The sequence below is a fragment of the Mytilus trossulus genome, chromosome 5 (assembly GCF_036588685.1).
Source record: "Mytilus trossulus isolate FHL-02 chromosome 5, PNRI_Mtr1.1.1.hap1, whole genome shotgun sequence".
Classification (NCBI taxonomy): Eukaryota; Metazoa; Mollusca; class Bivalvia; order Mytilida; family Mytilidae; genus Mytilus; species Mytilus trossulus.
The window spans coordinates 74,250,416-74,272,915 of record NC_086377.1 but is presented as its reverse complement, the minus strand read 5'-3'; the positions used below and the strand labels follow the sequence as shown (position 1 = coordinate 74,272,915).

At 33.1% G+C, this 22,500-nt stretch overlaps 1 long non-coding RNA gene and 1 pseudogene across 1 annotated transcript; one reads left to right on the top strand and one right to left on the bottom strand.

Annotated features, from left to right (window-relative positions):
• Window positions 1–2,804: 2,804 nt before the first annotated feature.
• LOC134718297 (uncharacterized) lies at window positions 2,805–4,568 on the bottom strand (annotated as a pseudogene).
• A 68-nt stretch (window positions 4,569–4,636) lies between these two features.
• LOC134717465 (uncharacterized) lies at window positions 4,637–21,801 on the top strand. The gene is made up of 3 exons (XR_010107321.1): window positions 4,637–4,747; window positions 16,537–16,702; window positions 21,769–21,801. It is a non-coding gene; the product is annotated as an uncharacterized LOC134717465 (long non-coding RNA).
• Window positions 21,802–22,500: the final 699 nt, after the last annotated feature.

The window sequence follows — 22,500 nt, the reverse complement described above, 5'->3', positions numbered from 1 at the left end:
CTTTAAATTTTTTTTCATCACCAATGTAAAGATGCATCCATCGCTGTCGAAAAATCTTTTTAAACTGAATACCCGCTGTTTCTGAAGCCCGTGCTAGTTTTAAGAAGTAGGCGGAGCCTTAAGTGTAAGGTCCGAAAAGGGTTATTTTACAGATTCTTATTAAAGTTATATCGATGTAAACAAACAAAAATATATATGAAATACAAAATTTTTAACAGTGAAAGATGCAATAGGTTAAAATAGATATTTTATATTTTTGGAAAGTTTTGTGGTGTTTCGTAAATTATACCATAGTTTTTGTTGAAACCCCTCGGCAACCTCACTCGACTTCGTCTCGTGAGGTTAATGCCAGGGGTTTCAACAAAAGCTATGGTATAATTTACGAAACACCACAAAACTGTCCAAAAGATATAAAATATCTATAACTTAATGTAGTAAAAACTACCAAGACCGCATGTGTACGGGTGGAGTATATAGGCAAATAGAAAAAAAGCGAGACATGGAGAACGTCGCTGACATAACAACCCTACAAAAATATCATATTATGTCACTGAAAATCCTCCAACAATGAGCAGAAACCTATAAACATTCCTTAAAAACTTCAAATACGCTGACGAAAGCAAAGTATATACTGATGTTGCCCAGACCATACGAGTATGGAACAAAACACGTATGAGCCACCCCATGTAAAAAATTACGGAATCATAAAATATCGGAAAACGTGATGCTTGCTTTTTACGCACAAATATACACGAAAAGGTTGATTTTACATGTACCATGTGAATTTTTAACAATGAGCAGAAACCTATAAACATTCCTCCAAAACTTCAAATACGCTGACCATGCTGACGAAAGCAAAGTATATACTGATTAGATTGTGTCCAGATTAGTCCTGATTTGTTTAAACCATACATACGTGCCTCTGTATCCCCGGACATAATGTTGGTCCCCCAATTATTCTATATTTTATATACCCCATTCACACTGTAAAAAGTAAAAGTAAAGTAAAGTCGGGTTGCATATATACACAATAACAATGAACATGAGCTCTTAAGAAATCTTTAAACCGACTGATATTAATAAACAAAACATACATGTTTTAACATGATTTACTTCTTTTTAAATTGGAAAAATATGGCCTTAGTCCATTTGTTCTGTATATACTCAAAAGCTATCTGACTGCAAGAAAACAGTGTGTAAAAATAGGCCAGAGTCAAATGCAAGATATATATAAAGGTGTTCCTCAGGGATCTATACTAGGCCCTGTATTATTTAATTTATTCATAAATGCTATTTTTCGTTTTGTCAAACACTGTGATTCATATAACTATGTTGATGATAACACCCTCTCAAAAACAGGTACTACTTTGGAATTAGTTATTAAACCCTTAGAGGAAGATAGTAATTCCCTAATATCATGGTTCTCTTTCAACAAAATGCAGGCAAACCCAGAAAAATTCCAGGCAATTGCCATAGATAAAAAAAAAACACACACTCAAAATATCGTTGTCAACCTAAATGGATTCAATATAAAATGTGACATTTCAAATATTTGCAAAAAAGCTGCACGACAACTAAACGTTCTAAAAAGAATTGGCACTCATCTCACCAGACTTTCTAAACTTACAATATACCACTCATTTATCATGTCAAACCTCAGCTTCTGTCCTCTTACATGGCACTTCTGCAGTGAACAAAACACAAGGAAAATAGAAAAAAATACAAGAAAGAGCACTCAGATTTATTTATGACGACTACACTAATTCTTACGATACACTTCTTGAACAGTCTAAGCTACCAGCACTAAAAATGAGAAGATTGAGAACCATGGCATTAGAGACATATAAAATAATTAATAAATCAAGTCCAGAATTCCTACATAGTTTAGTAAATTTTAAAGAAATTTCATATGAACTCAGGTACAAAGGCATAGCAGATATACCACGGCCAAAAACAACAAGCAATTTATTTCTTTTGCTTATGCATTACCTTTACTATTGCTGCATGCAGTCTTTTTTTTGTGCGTATAGTGTTTTATTTTGCATGTGCTACTCCGATATTAATACTATGTGCTACTATGTGCTGATATTTGACATTTGTTTTAATATATAACTTGCTTAACTTTTATTCTGCATGTGTTATCTATGTATTAATACATATATGTGCTGTCTGTCTGTCTGTCTGTGTTGTATGTGTATCTGATGTTATTACATGTATGTTTTGTTTATTAATCATGTTAATATCAGTCGGTGACCCTCCGCAGTTAAATATACTGTCTAATGGTTGGGTGCACGCGAGGGTCATGAGGGTGGACGATCAAGTAACAATTAAAAAAATAACTGAAAATTATCGACACCTTTACCGGGAGATAATTTCTTAGCAAACAGAGATTTCACGTATCAGAAAGTGTTAAGACTTTTGTATGCGGAAGTGAAAATTTCTGCATTTCCAAAGGGAACAGGTTAGTTATTTTTTCTTGAAATAAAGCCACCACTGAGAAAAGTGCACATGCTTGTGTTCGCATACAAGTTGAACTTGTACAAAACAAATGTACTATTCTACAAAAAAACATTGCCAATTGACTTTCGGAAATTACAAATATTTTAATATTTAAATACAAATATTTTTTTTATTGGCACAAACACAATTACAATAATTGGCAAAGGCCCATATTACAGTGTATTACAACAATGAATACATCATACAGTTACTAGTAGTTAAATATGTTATAATTAAGAAGCTAAAATCTCGTTTCTATACACTAGACATTTATATATATAAGAACTAGTCACTTTCATGACTTTTCAAGAATTACTATTAATACAACTATTAATATTTAGCTGATTTTCACTACAACATGTAGGAAGTATATTTAAAATCTTGTTTTTAAAGTTAATTCTATAGTTGGAAAAAATTTCACATTTCAGTAAAAAGTGATTTTCATCTTCTACCTCACCTGATTTACATACATTACAAACTCGTTCATCGGTGGGTAAACCTAAATATCGCCCCTTTTCAATAGCAAGATTGTGTGCACTCAATCTAATTTTACACAGAGATGATCTTTCTAATCTATTACTTAGAACATCAACATAAGAACTACGCTGCTTTGAATTATGAAATTATTGGTAAAATTTTAGTTTTGATGAATCATGAATTTTTGATGATTGATCCTGTGGGCACTGATCAATCACTCGTTGTTTAATACTTGGTAGATATTGTTTAATAGAAAAGTTTCCCCCAGCTAGGTTTGAAAATCCTAGATTGTTAAAAATAGAATAAAGTTTCTTTGTCCAGGGGTTATTTTTTTCAGTTGCCAGAAAAACTTTGGATATAAGTGTGTTTTCAGACCTTAAAATATGATCATAAAACTTAATACAAGAAAATGATAGTTTTGAGCATAACGGTAGCCTGCAAAGTTCAGCTCTACAAGCAGCATTAATTGCTTTACAATGAACACCTAGAATTTCTTTTATGAATTTCATATGGAATTTTTCCAAAATGGAATTGTCTCCCGAATTATCAAAAACGCCCCAAATCTCACTACAATACAGCAATATGGGGCTTACTAATGAATCAAATAATTTTTCTAAAAGTGTACAAGGATTATCCAATCCAATTGTTTTCTTAATCTTAAAACATGCTTTCCTAGCTTTTTCCATTAGTAAGGATACAGCTAAGTTAAAGTTGCCATTACACTTTTACATTATTCCCAAGTAGCAATATTTGGAGACAGTTTGTATGACCTTATCATTATAGAAAAACTCATTTAGATATGTTTTACCATTAGAGTTAAATACTAAAACATTTGATTTTTGAACATTAACCTGTAGTTTCCAATTTTGAGCAATATGTACTAAGAGTATTGAGACTGGCTTGCAAACCAGTTTTGCTTTCTGACATGAGTCACAAAATTGACGAAGGAAAATGTGACTCTTTGTACTGAATTACATGCATGCACGGGCGGATCCAGCCATTTTTAAAAGGGTGGGGGGTCCAAACCCAGGATAAAGGGGGGGGGGTCTAACTATATGTCCCCATTCAAATACATTGATCGTCCACTGTTGCATGTGTCACTGAGGTGAATCAGTTTGTAAATACGACACCCCTCCCCAATTCCAGACCCTCACTGATGTGACAAAGGAAAAGATCCTCCTGTTGGGGAAATGGTAGCATTCAGTCAATATTCATTGGCAAATTTATGTGAATCAATGGCTCCATTTGACTTATTTTTTTAATAGACATTCATGAATAAAACAACGAAATTTTGTCAAACTCATTTTAAGACAACTCGGACCAGTTTTTAAGACAATAAAATAAAAAAAATGTTTGGACATTTTTATACTAAAAATCTATATACACCGTGAAAAATTATTTATTATTTATTTTGCGATCAAACGGGAGGCTGCGTCAATTACGTCCTCTACGCCCCCTTTTTTTCCTTAGAATCAACCACTGAGAAGCGTTCTTAAATGGACTCAATCAGTGTTTCACATTGTTCCGAGGTGTCTTTGAAATTGTTTAGAATCGACCTTAAATGGGCCCAATCAGTGTTTCAAACTGGTCATATCTTTCAATCCAATCAGAGTTTCTTTAAAACTGGTCCGAGTTTTCCTGGTCCGACTTGTCCCAATCCCGTCATTCAGTGTCTCGTTTTGGTTTGTTTTTTGTTTTGACAACGTGTTCTACAAACAATTCTTTTTAACCAAGAAATCATCAATCATAATCATTTCAATGACTTTAAAGGGTAAGTTTTTAATATTTCTGTTAAATTTGACTCACGCGAAGAAATGACAAAGGGCCAGGCTCTACTCATTTTATCTCATTTTAAAAATATTATTTACATTTTGTAGGAATGGCAAACCAATGGGAGATAACTCCAAATTACCATAAAAAAATGTTCCCAGATGTGTGTAAAAATAAAATCTTTGGGTGACCTCCAATTACGGCCTTCTATGAACTTGTTAAGTCTCAGAAGGTTCTGATTACTTTTGATAGATATTATATGAATATTCATGATTCTGTATATTATAATTTTCGGGAATACGATGAAATATTTGAGGTACAAACAGTCAGAGCTCAGACATAAACAAGTCGAGTTTTGTTTTTGACTTGAAGAAGTCAAAACATGTATTTATTATAAAAAATTGTTTTCAATTTTAGACTTATCTAAGTCAGAAAATGACAGACTTGTTTAGGTCTATTTATGTTGATGAAAATACTACATTTTACTTGGTGGCCAAAGTACACCACCTATGACAGCAAAAACCTGTCTGAGAGTTCACAAGGACTTGAGCTATCTATATTTAATTATCTAATTGAACATCCTTACTAAAAACAGATGTTTTACCTCATTAAGTGTGGTTCCAGGTGGTTGCATTGTAAGGTTAACTAACATTATCTCCGATTTTTTAGACTCTCATTCATATTTTTCTTTAGAAGACAAAGCATTGTCTTTCAATGTTGTCATTATTTGATTTAGACGCATGAACTTTTTATAAATATGCGTGGGTCTTGAAGTTAATCAATTTTGATAACTTATCGACTTGTAGGAGTCGATATTTGCAAAGTTTTGATTCTGGACAATTATTTCTTGCTTAACAATATTTTACTTATTAAAGTCGTATTTTGTCTTGCATTAAAGGGAGATAAATCCTAAACTTACAAATTTAGACCTCTATGAGTCAAAAGCAGATTCAGACTTATTTATGTCTGAGCTCTGACTGACAAACAAGGGTTTGAAAGTTACATTCGTTTCAAAAAAATACAAGGGAACGTTATACAGTCATAAAATGTACTTTTTTTTATTAAGTTTAATGTATTAATTAAATAATTAGGTCCAATAAATAAATCTAGATAGCTGTGTTCATGGTGTTCATATCAAAATTAATTCCCTTGCATGGACAACTTTTGGTTTAGTTTTGATTGGAAATCAGTGGTGATAGTTTTTTTTTGCATGTATACAGCCAGTTTATTGCGATTTAAAGATAGTTCAACCACTTGCCATTGTACATGCAGAGTTTGCGAAATCTTTTTTCCCCTGGTGGTCCTTGAAGAAAATCTGCTGGTTCTCACTATTAATCTATTGAAGAATACTAAAAATGTGTCAGTCCTATGCAAAATTTAGGTGGTGAAATCCTGAGGACTGACACTTTTCGCAAACTCTGCACACAAGATAGTAAAGGATACTGAATAATGTGGTTTAACCACAATCAATATATGTATTTTCAACATGTTCAACTAAAAACATAGATAGGAATCCATGCAGAAGCGGCAGTTCACTTCTAATGCTATTCACATTCAATGCATTTTTAACATCAGTCCTGAATGAGATTGGTTTACAGATTTCATGGTATAAATATTGTAACTGATATACAGATATGAATTTACTTTACTTTTATACATACAAGATGTTATTTACCAGTTACAGTGAGCTGACATAATTATTCTGTTTGAAATTTCTCGAATAAAAACAGGGGTGATTCCAGGTGTTTTCAAATGGGTCCCTTGACTATCAAAATTGGGAATTTTCATGCAATTGGGATTTTTTTTCCGGTGTCATATGGTATTTTGAACCCCATGGTAAAATGACCCCGGGGTCAAAATACCGCTATGGTAAATTGAACCCCCCCATGGTAAATTGAACCCCCCCTGTATGGAAAATTGAACCCCCATGGTAAATTGAACCCCCCTGTTTTTTTCATTTTAGATGATTAATAAAACATTTAACATTATATAAAAGCTAATCAAATATTAAAAATCATAAATACAAGAAGGGGAGGTCAATTTTCAATGGTTGGTTAAAAGAAAAATATTTGCTTGGTATATAAGTGCTCTGAAGTCTTAACCAACAAAATTTCATTCAAAAAACTTCTTCAAGCATTAAAACTAGACCATGTAGCTTGGACACTATAATTCTTTGAAATTTAAAATATTTATATAGAATGGAAGACTTTTAAGTTTTAATTCTCCATGGTAAAAAAGGGGGAGGGGTCAAATTACCATGGCTCACTTGATTTTAAAAAGTAAAATTTTCAAAACATCTTTTCAAACTAATAAAATAAATACAAACTACTGATTGGAGTATAATAAATATGTTAAGGAGTTACAGTAGCAAGATATTTTAACATGAAAGGCCTTTAGATGTATAGTAGGGGGTTCAATATACCATGGTACAATAACATGGCTAAGTAAAATTTTCAAAATATCTTTTCCAGCATGTTAAATACAAACAAACTACTTATTGGAGTATTAAAACTATGTTAAGGAGTTAGAAAAACTTGGATTTTTAAAATTCAAAGTCTATAGGATGGGGTTCAATATACAATGGAAGGGGGAGGGGGTCAAAATACAATGGATTTTTTTTTTCTTCAAAATATTTGTTCAAGCTAGTTTTAAAAATGCATTCAAACTACAAATTGGAGTATTATTACTATGTTAAGGATTAAGAATAGCTGGAATTTTTGAAATTGAATGTCTATGGTAAGGGGTTCAATGTACCGCAGGGGGGTCAAAATACCATGGCTAAGTAAAATTTTCAAAATATCTTTTCCAGCATGTTATATACATACAAACAACTTATTGAAGTATTATTACTATGTTAAGGAGTTAGAATAGCTTGAATTTTTGAAAATCAAGGTCTATAGAAGGGGGTTCAATATACAACAGGGGGTCAAAATACCATGGCTAAGTATAATTTTTAAAATATCTTTTCCAGCATGTTGAATACATGCATCCTACAAATTGGAGTATTGTTACTATGTTAAGGAGTTAGAATAGCTTGAATTTTTGAAAATCAAGGTCTATAGAAGAGGGGTTCAATATACCGCAGGGGGTCAAAATACCATGGCTACGTAAAATTTTCAAAATATCTTTTCCAGTATGTTAAATACATACGAACTACTTATTGGAGTATTATAATTATGTTAAGGAGTTAGAATAGCTTGGGTTTAAAATCTAAGATGAATTAACACTATTTTCCTGTAAAAACGGAAAATGTATCAAGTTTTACCTATATTTATATATACAATGACTGCTGTAAGAAGTTGTAACATTTTGAATAATCCTGATGGAGCTACTCAGCGGATTATCAAATAATACTAATAGTATATAAATATATCATGATTACCAGATCGCTTGACATTCTGACATTCGATTGGGACGAGTAAAACTAAAGTTGTTACATGTACATGAAGTTTATTGTACTTCTTTTAGTAGTTTGCATCTTAGCTATGGTAACCTTTTTACATATATAGCAAATAAAAATATCCATTGGTCATACAACAACTAGTCATCTTTATAAATTGACATTGCTTGAAATTAATTTCAAATTGGACTAGCACATAAGTTCTGTTAAATTCATGAGAGCATTTACAATGGTTTAAAAGTCTTATTTTGGTAAGATATTTTTGGCAATTTTGTTGCTGATAAAATTATATGGGAGGTTGTCATAGTTTTACCCTAGGTGTAACCCTAAGGAACAATAAAATTGAAACATTGAACCATAATAATTTGTTTTCAAATTTTAATTGTTTGGATAATTTCCACTATTCATATCATTTTCATCTAGACTACAAAAAAGAGTAAATTTTCTATCCTTCATTGATTTGTTTATGTCGTCCTTTATTCTAAAATGCCTAGACAGTCGGAATTTTGACAGAAATACTTATTTATATTTTTCATAAATATATTTGATAACGAGTTCTGTTAATCGATCTGCTTTGACAATAGTCCGAAATTACTCTGACGTCCAACGGCTGTTTAGCCAGACAAGCTGGTCACACGGCCCAGCTTGTCTGGCTAAACAACCGTTGGGCGTCAGAATAATATCGGACTACCTTTACGAGATCGGCGCACATTAGATTTATCAAAGGTATTGTCAAAATTAATAAGTTTTGCTCCCTGCCAAGGTCTGCTTTTACGAGACCCATTTTGGCAAAAAGCATCTGTAATCGACCTGCTGGGCGATCTGCTTTTACGAGATCGAATACTCCCATGTAACATTTTTTTGTCAAATTTATGATATTCTAACTATAATTAAGGTCTCACTCTGCTTTAAAATTACGAGACCAAATGTAGTGAAAAACTTCTCTTAAACTTTTGAAAGAAAACTTACAACAATATGCTCATTTACCTTATCTTAACAATCTTCCGTTGACATTATTCTTATTAGGCTTTTAACACGCTTTGATGAGAAATGCTGGAAAATTGTAATTGCCTAAGTCAAAAACGGAAAAATTTCCGGAAATATTTTTTTTATATTCAATTGGGAATTTATTTTTACCCATTTTTTTCGGGGCCGCTATAGGAATTGAGGGCCGCTAAGCGGCCCTAAACTATATAGTAGAATCATCCCTGAAAAATAATGTTATATTATTTTCATTGTTTTTCAGTGCAACAGGTATTTTAGTCCTGTTGAATAATTGTTAGAAGGTTGTTGTTTATTTTTATTTATCAGTCAGGGGACTTACTTAAACAAGTGATTTTCTAAATCACTGATTCAAGTAACATTATTTCCATCAAGGTTGGAAGTTAGAGTTGTCTTTCTTTAATAATCACCTATTTAAGTAGCACAAACTAATCACTAGAAGAAGTGATTTCATTTTATTGTAACTTTAAATATAGAATACTAATGATCCAGGGACTAATTATGTTTCTAAACTTATCAGAACCAATATCTGTGTTGTCTAGGATGACCAGGTCATTTCAGGTGATGACCTTGTACTGAATCTAGGATAATGACATACAAATCACTTGTTTAAGTATCAGACCTCAATTTCCTTCCCAAAAATCACTTATTTAAGTATCATTCTTTTAATATAACCCCCACTAATTTCAACACCCCCGAACAGTGAAATTTTTATCGCGAACAGTAGAATTTTATTACATAATCTTAAAGTTTAAGTTTTCACTTTCATTTGACTTTTTAGAGTGAAAAGTGGAAAAAAATATCTCTTTCTCATTACAACCAGAACCCACATACAAGGCTGAAATAATTTATACTATTCCTTTAAAATTGCCTACTCCTTTTTATGTGTGCAATATTTTATTATAATCAGGTTTAATTTAGCTTAGTAATGGTCTTCAAGTGGCATTAGCATATGACTTCGTAAAAAATATGTACACTAGGTTCCACAATTAGATCTACAAAAGTAGGCCCGACCGTGCACCGCCATATTGAAATTTTGGTGTAAACACGAAGTTCACAAAAGTTCAAAACAATGTGGCTTTGTTTTCATGAGACCCGGGTAGCGTTTGTTATATGAATTAATTAGGAACTGAAATTGTCAACATTGTTTTTATTGCACACTTATTGTTTTTATCAGGATTATTTATGATCTTTTAACCTTTGACACGTTGTTTTCTTAGCGGTCAAGTAAAGTGTTTCGACTATATCTGGTTTATTTTCAACACTTATAATGTTATAAGTTAAATATTGACTATCTATTGATAATTTTTCGTAAACAATATCTATTTTTCGCATATAAATTAATTGATTTAATAATTATTCTTTATTTCAAATCCACCAATATTAACAGTTCTATTGTTTACATGTACCGAATGCTAATTTACTACGTGACACGATAAGCTGTCAATCAAAACAAAAAATCTATAATCCGACTATCGGGGCATTGAAATCTCAACAGATCGATCAGTTTCCAGTCCCGTTAGTATAATAGTCCAATGACATGTAATTGATTTGACACTTCGTGCTGCAATTTGTTAGAGAAACCTTAAAACTAATGTAACCCTCCTTTTCCTACTGATAAATTCTGAGTTTTCATCTACATGATCTATTAAATCTTATTTTTGTTCTGTAGTCTCTTCCTGTCCATTTCGACTAACAAATTTTAAAGTTAGAACTGATGCAGACTTAAGGAAACCAATGCAGCCTTCACGATTAACTTGAGAGTCCACAAGCCCGAAGCTCAATTTAAATTTTTTTTTAGTTGGATTCTGTTGGCTTATCATGCTTATAGAGAAGAATTTTAAAAGTCTGAAAGCAATTTTAATTACCAGCCAATGCCGTAGCGGCAGCGGTTCTCCAAAACAGCTTGTCAGATTTACTTAGGGTTTCATAAAATGTTAGAACAACTTGTTTAGGGGAGCCATCAATCTTTCGTTTGTGCATTGGGGTTTATTAAGGGGCATTTTGGGGGGCATAAAGAAGGGAAGGGTTTACTATAGAACCCTATGGGATTTATTTTTTTTGGATTTTTAAATGACTTGAAAACTGTAAGTGATAGACACACATACAGTCTTCAGAAATGATCACAGGACAATAAAATAAATCAAATGAAATAAAGGGTGAGTCTTTGGGGGTAACCACCACTCCCTTCAATTTGAGAATGTGCTATTATCTTGTAAACGGTTGAGATCCCCACCCCTAAAACATATATTTTCTTGTATTGGACAGTAAAACACATCAAATGAAATAAAAGGGAAGTCCCTGGGGGTCATCCCCACCCCATTCAATTTAAGAATGTGCTATTAACTTGTAAACGGTCAAGATCCCCACCCCTAAACCATATGTATTCTTGTATGGGACAATAATACAAATCAAATGAAATAAAAGGGAAGTCCCTGGGGGTCATCCCCACCCCCTTCAATTTGAGAATGTGCTATTAACTTGTAAACGGTCAAGATCCCCACCCCTAAACCTGTTAACCATATATATTCTTGTATGGGACAATAAAACAAGTCAAATGAAATAAAAGGGAAGTCCCTGGGAGGTCACCCCCACCCCCTCTTATTTGCAAACTTGTAAATGGTCAAGATCTCCACCCCTAAACCATATACATGTATATTCTTGTATGGGACAATAAAACACATCAAATGAAATATAGGGGAAGCAGGGGTTAAAAAATCCAGTAGCCGGACGCCCAGGACTAGATCATTTACGCCTCGGGCAATTAAAATGTGTAATCCGATATGCCCGACGGACTAGTAACAAAAAATTCTTGACGTTTCCAAAATAGAAAGTGAAAAATCCCTTCATCACTATTCTATGTTAGCCAATTTGATTCAATTAAATCATCTGGGATTTCAAGAATTTGAACTGGTTTGTACAGGTCCTGTTGTACATATTTTAAAAATAGAACAAATAACTCTGGCATGTCTGGTGGCCTGGTATCAGGGGTTAAAAAATCCACTAGCCCGACGCCCAGGACTAGATCATTTATGCCTCTGGCATGTCTGGTGGCCTGGTATCATGTGTTGATTGCAATTCTCGTACTTTAAATATCGATTTCTCATACCATGGCTTGGGGTATTGTATAACCAAGGCCAGTACTATGCTCGTTCCTGACCTGGTTACTCATCTTGCTAGGTTGGGGGAACTAGCTGGTAGCTTTGATATGAATACATGTCAACGTAACACAGATTCAAAGTTCAATATATAATGTTTATTAATCAGCATTCAATATAGTTATCAATCACAATAATCACATAAGTTTATGAGACATAATAAAACAGCATGTCTAATATAAATCCAAGTCTATAACACAAGTGTCCAATACGTGTCTATAAAGCAAGTGTCAATACTGACTGTCCCTTACTACATGGTCAACTTATATATATTGTTTTTTCATTATTTAATTTACATAACATTAATACTCAAATAATTTACATAATAATGCTAGTTGATCTATTTCGCAAATATCCAGTCTTTGTGACATACGTATAACCTAAATCATCTTAAAAAGTAAGAAATCCTTTTTGTATATATAACACTTCTTTAATCCTTAATTCTCTATTGTCAATTTAGCCCTCAGAGGATTACATAATAGTTTGCTTTATACATTGCTTATCGTGCCAAGATTTTCAATTAACGGTATTTGGGGGTATGAGGTATTGATTGGTATTGACCTGTCTTGTTGCACAGCTCTTGAGCACGAAACCATGCAACAAAATATTTTTTAATATTTTAGTACGGGAACCCCAGGAACTTACGTCAGTTTCAAAACAAAAACCGGTAGATGAAAGGAGTAACGAGGCTGAAAATTCATCCCCCAAAAATGCTAAATACGACAGGGAAAAGTCGCGGAAAAAAAATAATAGTGTCCAGGACAGAAGGGCTGCCAAGTATTTAGCACAAGACTCACACATGTTCATGCTTATTTGGCGGCATTTTCTTTTGATCTATTGTTTTTTCTCTTTGATCTTTACAATTTGGCCAAAAAATCACACATTCACTTCCTGAAAAGTTGGCAGAACTGGGACACAATGATTCCCCTGGCAAGGTTGGCTGTTGCTGAGGAAAAAACCAGACAATGCTCTGTGAATATTGCCGTTAGTTGCCCCAAGCACGCATATAAAAAGTCTGCTTTGAATGTGGGAACAACTAATATAAAAAAGAAGATGTGGTATGATTGCCAATGAGACAACTATCCACAAAAGACCAAAATGACACAAACATTAACAACTATAGGTCACCATACGGCCTTCAACAATGAGCAAAGCCCATACCGCACAGTCAGCTATAAAAGGCCCCGATAAGACAATCATGACAATGTAAAACAATTCAAACGAGAAAACTAACATTTATATAAAAAAATGAATGAAAAACAAATATGTAACACATAAACAAACGACAACCACTGAATTACAGGCTCCTGAGTAAGTTAGGTTAAGCACCAAAAGAATAAATTACAGATCAACAATTTTTTTTAAATACAGTGTATACTGTCTCCTTCAAAACAAAGGACACCCACTTTGTATTATGCAGCAAACTCTTGATTTTTAAGGCATACTATATATATAGCTAGGGCTAGCAGGTCAGTTTTGATGGACTAGCAGTTCTTCCAACAGGGCTAGTAAAATCCTGCTGCCAATAAGTCCTGGGCTAGTTAGCTGTAACAAAATTTTTTAACCCCTGGGAAGTCTATGGGGGTCACCCCCACCCCCTCATGTTTGATAAATTGTAAAAGGTCAAGATCCCCACCCCTAAACCATATATATCTTGTAAGGGACAATTAAACAAATTAAATGAAATATAGGTGAAGTCCATTGGGGTCACCCCCACCCCCTCATGTTTGATAAATTGTAAACGATCAAAGGATCCCAACCCCTAAACCATATATATTCTTTTAGGGACAATAAAACAAATCAAATGAATATGTGACCATGGGAATGGCAAATTATGGGAACTTTGTTTGGGAGACTTCGTAACAGCATCCTGTTACAATTACTTCTTGTTTCAATTAATTTGGTCGCGGAAATTAGCGACTAATGTACCGTCAGTCAAAATGAGAAAAACAAAGAGACAAATACAAACCCAGGTCCTTAAAAATAAGATGACAAATAGGACGAAATACATGAAATATGTGCTCCAAAAAGATGAGCAATTCCAGATTCTACCAAGACACCAACCATGCCAACCCGTGTGATTTTATGAATATCATGTTAGGGAATGTAAATCTACGAAATACAAAGCACACAAACTTTTAACACTTATATATATACATACTGGACTTGACAGCGTATTAAAAAATCCCTCACAACAACAAAAACACATTGTACATATTCTCAGGTATTGACAGCTAGCTCAAACCTATAACAACTAATAAAAAATCATATATCTAAGACATGGTGTGACATTCTTGTCCCGCGTGTGTCTTTGTCAAATGATTTGCCTTCTCCTGGACTATCTCTTGGTTTGTCTACCATTCATTGGTTAAGGCAGGGTTGCCCATCTAATCCTTACAGTGGCGGGTTGGATTTGGCCATTTTGACAATATCCAATACACAGAATAAACTCTGTATTCACATGTAAATTTGTAGGATACTTATACAAGTGAATTTTATTTACCTACATTTGTATATAGAAGACCTGGATCCTTCATACTTCGTACTTTGGACATAGACAAATGATAGATGCCTTATGTTATGAAGTTTCTGTCTGTCATATGTCCATTGTCCTTGACCTCATTTTCATGGTTCATTGACTACTTGAAAAAAAAATTAAGATTGTTAGTATTCTTAATTTCTCTCTTATTATGAGTAATTGGATAACTATATTTGGTATGTGCGTACCTTGCACATGTTGCAGGGTCCTAGTGCACATCAGACAGTTTGTTTTCTATTCATGGATCAGTGAACATGCAAGGTTAAATTTGTATGGGTCAAGTCCATATGCATGTTTTTAACTTCTCTGTAACCTATGTACTTCATGGTTTTATGAGAATAAACTATCTATCACATCTTAAATACTGTAAGCAATAGGTCTACTATATTTATGCCCTTGTCAGTCTGTGTGTCCGTCTGTCCCTACATATGTCCATGCATCCCAAAGTTGGTATCCGTTCTCTAACTTTAGTTTGCCTCAACCAAATGTTATGAAACTTATACACAATGCTTATTTCCACAAAGGACAGATCAAGTTTGAATTTTGGTGCTTCACTTAAACTGTTCTAGAGTTATTTTTCTTTACAAATGGTTAAGGTGCTGAATTTTTCATTTCCGTTCTCTGACTTAAGTTCGCCTCAACCAAATTTTGATAGTGACCTTTACCGTTCTTCAGTTATGTCCCTTTATAACTTTATATGATATGCAAGCGAGGGCAACTTCTGTGTCCCATGGAAACATTCCCAATTTATTTGTATATGGAATCATTATAAGATGTACATGTCCAACTGGCAGCTGTCACCCGACGTTGACCTCATTTTCATGGTTCAGTCAGTCAAGGATATAACTCTATAGAGTTATTACAGAAAAATAACATACATTTGTTATTGTGGACTAAAAAATCAAGAACTGTGATAACATATATGTATGTTACATGTTTCAAAGGAACAATAGATACATTATTAGTTTTGTTAAAATGTATAATCAACTATAGAAAGATATAATAGTTCATAGTTTCCAATCATGCATAGTACATCTATGTTATTACAGAAAAAGTACATGTATGTCTAATAACTAAAGGGTGTTATTACAGCTTCTCTTCATCACTCCAAAGCATTTGCTCAGACATATACATGCTTAATTACAATGTATTTTAATTTATTGTAAGAAATATGATCAGAGCATGGAATGAGGTTCTGCGCATGCTTCCCAGTAATTCCCAAGTTTCTCATATATAGTAAGTTACATGCCTTAAATAACTAAGCCTTGTTATAACAGCTAAGTTTATCCCTTAAAAGCCTCGTCTCATTGATTTACCATGGTTAATGAAAAATTATTAATTTAATTCAAAAATTAGTTATCATGGCTATGCATTTAGTTTCTGCGCACAAGTTTCAAGAGTTCCTTCCCTAGAGGCCACTAAAAATTAAAATATTTATGATTTATTTTACAAATAACAAACATATTTGCCTTTACTTTGCTGAACTAGTAATCATTATTGTTTAGCCTTTAGGGGCCAGATCAAGTGCGCCTCTGGGTGCGGAATTTTCTTGCTGTGTTGATGACCCATTGTTGGCCTTTGGCTGTCTCTGCTCTCTGTTTGGGTTGTTGTCTCTTTGACACATTCCTTGTTTCCATTCTCTATTCTGTTTAATCTGTTTACATGTTTTAAATTTTAAAACTTTTTTTCAGATTCTGATTGACTGGTGGCAGAAGGGGTATGAATATAAAGTGGCATTAAGGCCTTGCAGACAGACTTAACAATAACATGCTGAAGTTGCAATAACAGTTTGACGAAGACCCACATGTAATCCCATATTGACGGTTGTAGAACTCGTACCAACAGATTTCACTTTGGGTATTTAATTGTATTGTAATAAGTATTTAAAGGGACTTTACTTTAACACGTTTCTTTAAAATCACATAATCTTCAGTTTGCATGCTCAGATTGAAAAAGTATTGCTTACGAGCTTCACTGTTCGACTTTCTTTCTCGCCTTGTAAAAGTAGTTAAACAGGTTTTTTTCCATTGTTATGCATTGTACCTGTGCAATAATTTCACGACGTGAAACCGTGAAATTTCGTATGAAATGATTACTGACAAGTATGAAAATTTTGTAATCTCTTTAAAACGTATAAAATGTCATTCTAAAATTTCTGCCTCAAAAAACACAAAAACTGGCACAGAAACACTTCTATATGTGTAAACTTTTTATCAGGATCTGAACATCATAATATTCAGTATTCTAAAAATAAGTGTTATTAAAGCTCGGACGGTAAATAGCTTAACATATTTTGTATAGTTTCATCACTCGATGCATAAAATTGAGACTGGAAATTGGGAATGTGTCAAAGAGACAATAACCCGACTATAGAACAGACAACAGCAGAGTCCGTCATAGGTATTTTTGTCGTTCGGCTGCTGTCCTGTGCAATATCTCAGATTATATAAATCCTCTGGATCATAGTGGGTGCAATATTACCTATTAACATGATTAAGTTAGAAATATGAGGATGATGTATGAGTGCCAATTGAGACATCTTTCCATTCAATACACAATCTTGTAAAGTAATCAATCAGGTTCGTTGCTGAAAAGTAAGCTATAAAGTGACCAAAAATTATTTGTGTAAAATAACATAAGAAAAACTGGCTTTATTTTATATACAAAAATAGAAATTTTTATGTCTAATGCATAAAAGAAATATAGTAGGTTTAGGTGTAACGGTGCAATTTTCACAAAACATATCAAATTTCCCACGTTGTCGAACATAAACATGGATAACATCATTAATGATTTTATTAAGATTGACAAATGTTCGAGTCCGAGTCCGTTAAAAATTAAAAAAAATTCTAATATCTCCATTTGAAAAAAAATCTTAGCAAAGACGAACACCATATGAAACAACAGTTGTTTTCCACTACCGTCAGAGCAAAGGGAACAGTTTGAAAGTGCCAAATACTGAAATATGTCAAAAATCAATACTTTTTTGTAAACACTGTCATGTATGTAAATACTTTATAATGGAAACCCGAACTTCTGAGGGATGTTTATATACAAAAATAAGGAGATGGGGTATGATTGCCAAATGGGACAACTATCCACTTAAGCACAAATAAAGTGGATGTACGTAATGATAGGCAACTGTAACGCCTTCAACAATGAGAAAACCCCATACCGTATAGTCGGCTATTAATAGCCACGATTGATGATTATACGCTATTGTCTCTTAAAGACAAATATATAAACACATTTTGTCCTCGATTTAAATTCCTTTTTAAACATAAAAGTAGGTGCAATATATATTTTTAAACTCAAAAAGTTTAGTGACCCCATCAGCGTGATCAGATCCTTGACAAACTCTTAGTCTTCGTCTTTTGTATGAACACAAAATTCATGGATCACACATTTCTCTTTAACTATCTATACGAAAGTTTCTGCACACATGAATATTAGCATCGGCTGTAATCGACGGCTAACTTTACACTTGTATGTTTGTCTGATGTGTAATTGTGTTTTTCACTGTTGTTTCGTTGCTGTCTGGTGGACGAATACATGAATTCTGCATGTCATTATCAAACACGTGAATAGCTATATATCTGGTAAATCAAACACTTTTTTCTTCGCATAGAAAGAACTCTTCATTAATCTGAGAATGGAACCAATACTTTATATCACGAACTATAAATGTGGATACAAAAAATGAAAAACTAAGCCAAATTGTTAATCCCGCATTGCACGACAAAATGTGTTGTATTTAAGTAAGTAGCATGTGTTCTTGGTTGATTGTAAACACGTAATAGTCGATAATGCATTGTTGCTCATTTAGTGGATTGGTAAAAAAAACAAGTAACAATAAATTGCGTCACACGTAAATAAACAATTACACGTGCGAGAACATAAGTATGCTAATTCCATATAAGGTAGTGTTCCTGACCTGAGTAATGATAACATCAACATTTCTTTTTGACTTTTTTTTAAAGTCATGTGTGTTATGAAGGTAGATGTCACAGTTGTTATGTGGTAATTCATTTTTATACGACCGCAAATTTTGAAAAAATTTTCGTCGTATATTGCTATCACGTTGGCGTCGTCGTCGTCGTCGTCGTCCAAATACTTTTAGTTTTCGCACTCTAACTTTAGTAAAAGTGAATAGAAATCTATGAAATTTTAACACAAGGTTTATGACCATAAAAGGAAGGCTGGTATTGATTTTGGGAGTTTTGGTCCCAACATTTTAGGAATTAGGGGCCAAAAAGGGCCCAAATAAGCATTTTCTTGGTTTTCGCACTATAACTTTAGTTTAAGTTAATAGAAATCTATGAAATTTTGACACAAGGTTTATGACCACAAACGAAAGGTTGGGATTGATTTTGGGAGTTTTGGTTTCAACAGTTTAGGAATTAGGGGCCAAAAAAGGGCCCAAATAAGCATTATTCTTGGTTTTCGCACAATAACTTTAGTTAAAGTAAATAGAAATCAATGAAATTTAAACACAATGTTTATGACCACAAAAGGAAGGTTGGTATTGATTTTGGGAGTTTCGATCCCAACAGTTTAGGAATTAGGGGCCAAAAAGGGACCCAAATAAGCATTTTTCTTGGTTTTTGCACCATAGTGTTAGTATAAGTAAATAGAAATCTATGAAATTTAAACACAAGGTTTATGACTATAAAAGGAAGGTTGGTATTGATTTTGGGAGTTTTGGTCCCAACAGTTAAGGAAAAAGGGGCCCAAAGGGTCCAAAATTAAACTTTGTTTGATTTCATCAAAATTGAATAAGTGGGGTTCTTTAATATGCCGAATCTAACTGTGTATGTAGATTCTTAATTTTTGGTCCCGTTTTCAAATTGGTCTACATTAAGGTCCAAAGGGTCCAAAATTAAACTTAGTTTGATTTTAACAAAAATTGAAACCTTGGGGTTCTTTGATATGCTGAATCTAAAAATGTACTTAGATTTTTGATTATTGGCCCAGTTTTCAAGTTGGCCCAAATCGAGGTCCAAAATTAAACATTGTTTGATTTCATCAAAAATTGAATAATTGGGGTTCTTTGATATGCCAAATCTAACTGTGTATGTAGATTCTTAATTTTTGGTCCAGTTTTAATATTGGTCTTAATTAAAGTGCAAAGGGTCCAAAATTAAACTAAGTTTGATTTTAACAAAAATTAAATTCTTGGGCCTCTTTGCATAGATGCCAACCATTACGATTTTTCCGTAGTTTTTCCGATTTTGCGATACAAACTACGCTATTACGGTCAAAGTCGAATAGTTACGGATTCCCAATCATCGCCGTTCAATTTTGTAAATCGCGGATTTTTATCATTACTTTTCCGTCCTAGTCCGGTATTTAGAAACCGACAATGTAATGTTTCCGGTTTCTTGGGAATTATAAACCTATTGATGGGAACTAACTGACTTCCGAAGAGGAAAACTTGCATTTTATGAAGTAGCTTTCCCCCTTTCTCTACTTCTCCTTGACAGAAATGTACGAGTCGAGAACATCTAAACAATTAATGAATGGAATTCATACTACAGACAACATGTTGAACGACAAATTTTAGTGCACATCATTTTGCAACCACTCGTCAGTAATTTTTATTGGTAAATGCAAGTTTTTGAATGATTACTGAAAACTTTTCAAAAATACGGAACATTTGATAGTTTGTTACTGATTGTCTCAAAAGGGGTTGGCATCTATGTCTTTGATATGCTGAATCTAAACATGTACTTAGATTTTTGATTATGGGCCCAGTTTTCAAGTTGGTCCAAATCAGGATCTAAAATTATTATATTAAGTATTGTGCAATAGCAAGTCTTTTCAATTGCACAGTATTGTGCAATGGCAAGAAATATCTAATTTCACAATATTGTGAAATAGCAAATTTTTTTTTAATTAAGAGTTATCTTTCTTTGTCCAGTATAGTAAGCAAGAAATATCTGCAAGAATTTTTTTTAATTGGAGTATCTTTCTTTGTCCAGAATCAACTTAAATCTTTGTTATATACAATATACAATATATATTCACTTTTTACTACCAACTGATAAATTTAAATAATCTTTACCATTCAGTGATAACAAGCAGTTTTTTTACATCTTAATATTTTATGATGTATTTAAATGAGTAGTAATTGTTGCAAACTCCATTAGAATATTTTAATTGAAATTAGTTTTGGAATAAGGGAAAGGGGGATGTGATTAAAAAATTGGGTTTAATTTTTCTCATTTGAAATTTCATAAATAAAAAGAAAATTTCTTCAAACATATTTTTGAGAGGATTAATATTCAACAGCATAGTGAATTGCTCTAAGAGAAAACAAAAATTTTAAGTTCATTTGAATACATTCATTCTGTGTCAGAAACCTATGCTGTGTCAACTATTTAATCACAATCCAAATTTAGAGCGGAATCCAGCTTGAATGTTGTGTCCATACTTGCCCCAACCGTTCAGGGTTCAACCTCTGCGGTCGTATAAAGCTACGCCCTGCGGAGCATCTGGTTGCTGTGTGTGTTAATGTTTATTTTTTTACATGATCCTGTTTGTGTGTCAGATTTGCAAATATCATTTTCATTTTTAATTAAAAATGTACTTTCAATAAATTTTAGGGAGGAAGCTTGATGGTTCGTGGCATTCCCTCTTAATTAAAAAATAATCTATTATAAATATTCAATCAGAATCCAAATTCAGAGCTGTTTTAAACTTAAATGTTGTGTCCATACTTGTTCAACTGTTCAGGGTTCGACCTATGCAGGAAAATCTGGTTTGCTGTCACTTGACAGCCTCTTGTTCTTATTGTTGAAGGCCGTACCATTGCCTATAATTGCTTACATCCACTTCATTTGAACTTAAGTTCATAGTTGTCTCATTGGTAATCATATCTCCTTATTTTTATAAATATACAATGATTTCATTTTCTTTTACAGGATATAATGGCAAGTTGGGATGAGGTAAGTTTTTCTTCTTAAAAGTCATTGTCATGTGACCTATAAAATGTGTCATGTGATCTATGTTGTCTACAAACTGTACATAAAGATACAGGCGTGCAGTATTCTCAGTCAGTCAGTGTCATGTGACATATGTCATGTGACTTATGTTGTCTATAAAATGTACATAACGATACAGGTGTGTAATATTCTCAGAGTCAGTCAGTGTCATGTGACCTATGTTATAAAGATACAGGCGTGCAGTATTCTCAGGGGGAGAACAGGAGAAATCAAAATGACTACAGTGAACAGAATTTCAATATACAAAATTCCAGGAGACAAAAAAAAAAGAAACGTAAGATATTGTAGGACATTCACAACTCTTTTAAGTCGAAGAAAATCTGACAACGCCATGGAACAAAATGAAAAACAATCAAAATTCAACGGTCTACATTAGTCATTTCAGTGCCATTTATCAGTCAGAGCTCAGACATAAACAAGTTGATTTTTGTTTTTGACTAAAAAATAAGTCGAAACATGTATTTATTATAAAAATGTAGTTCAATTTTAGACTTATCTATGTCAGAAAACGACAAACTTGTTTAGGTCTGTTTATGTTGGTGAAAAAACTTAATGTTACATTGTGGCCAAACTACACCACCTATGACAGCAAAAACCTGTATGAGAGTTCACAACGACTTGAGTTATCTATATTTAATTATCTAATTGACC